Here is a 1,724-nt window from a genome sequence, read left to right on the forward strand (position 1 = left end):
TTATGCCGGCTAGTAATGATCAGGGCTGAAAATGCATGCACTATTGACTAGCTGATGATGATGATTGATGATTGCTATTGGTTTCCCCTTTCAAGCGGGGTGATGACATGTCATCTTACCAAAGAGGTGAGATATTTTACCAAAGATAGGCTGCTAGATAGGCTGCTGCTGCTGATGATGATATATAGGACCCCTTCAGAAACTATGACTAATTTCCTAGATTTCATACACCAAATGATTGAGTACTGTGAAGAAAATGGCGCACGCGTAATTATTACAAGAAATTCCAAATAGACATGGTGTCTTCACGCTGCAAAAAACAAAACTTTCTTGACCAAATGCTTTCCTTTGGTTTTGAAAATACAATTCATGTTGCTACAAGGATAACACAATTGGCTGAAACTGCAATATATTCATGCTTCAGGAACTGTAACAATGATATTTGCGCAGGGGTTTTAACGCCGGGAGTGAGCGATCACCTACTAATTTTTGCATTTTGTACCTGGGCAGTAAAACAACGAAGTCCAGTAAACCGTATACATTAACCAAAAAAAATTAAGGTATGCTACCAAAGATATTTTACACTCTTGGTTTAATACTAGCCCTGCTTAGGGCAGGCAATAAAGCTTATTAGGCCCGAAATACTTTCTTTTCCCTGTTACAGGTGGTAACTGTCCTAGGCAATATTCCCCTCTCTGCTTTTCGTCCACCAGCATTCTAGTCTTGTTTTCGTCCCCTCGACAGCCCCGAAGTTAACTTCCTCTTTTATGCCCTTAAATCCTAGGGCTTCTGGGAGACCAATATTCCCTTCATGTAGATTTGGATGGATACCCTCACATTCTAACACTACGTGCCGCATAGTTTCTGTTTCTCTTCCGCAGACCACACATACCCCATCATTTTTTGAATACTTCCCCATAAAACTCTTAGTTCGCAGGCAACCTGCTCTAGCCTCAAAAAGCAAAGCACTGCCCTGGGAATTATCGTAGAAATTTTCCTACGTCCAATTTTCTAGCGTCCAAGCGAATGACAACCATGACAGCATTGTATTTATTATGCAACCCACGGACTCGAGTAGGGCGGATAGTTAAAAAAAAAAAGAATGTGAAAAGTGATGCTTACTTTTTATGAAAAGTATCTATCATTAAAAGTTAAACTTGTAACATACTATAGAGGATCTGCCTCACATGAGTACAATGCTTCACACGTGCCTATAACTTTGTGAGCCTATCAATCGTTTATTTCTTTTTTTAATTGAGCATCTGGATGGGATGTGTGTTGCGCCCAACCTGCACTGTGCTTGATGTATTCTCCATGTTTTCTGTGCTGGATAACAGAATGGCCTAATCAAAGTACCACTAAGTAGTTCGTTAATAAGGTCTGGGACAGCCAATAGGTCTTCACAACGGCACACCCACAAAAAAAGTTTGTAGGGGTTCTAAAACGTTCCCAATTTCAAATTGCTCATCTTTCTAGTAATAACCTCCTTTCTGGATTTTGGGAAAGCGGAATTATCGCTAATCAAAACAACCTTTCTCCTCGCACCGTGAGATCCTTCCCATCACATATTGCCCCGCTTCTCAATGGTGTCTCCAACAACTTCCAGCTCCGCGCGTCTCATATAGCGTCGCAAGCATCGCGTTGGGGCAGGAACCCTGTAGCGAACCGGTGCAGCGTAGTCGAAGACACCATGGTTGGTGTCCTGTCGGGGCCGTCATGAAGAC

This window comes from Haemaphysalis longicornis, unplaced genomic scaffold, assembly GCF_048455015.1.
Source record: "Haemaphysalis longicornis isolate Haplotype H1 unplaced genomic scaffold, Haemaphysalis longicornis Haplotype H1 scaffold_107, whole genome shotgun sequence".
NCBI classification, from domain to species: domain Eukaryota; kingdom Metazoa; phylum Arthropoda; class Arachnida; order Ixodida; family Ixodidae; genus Haemaphysalis; species Haemaphysalis longicornis.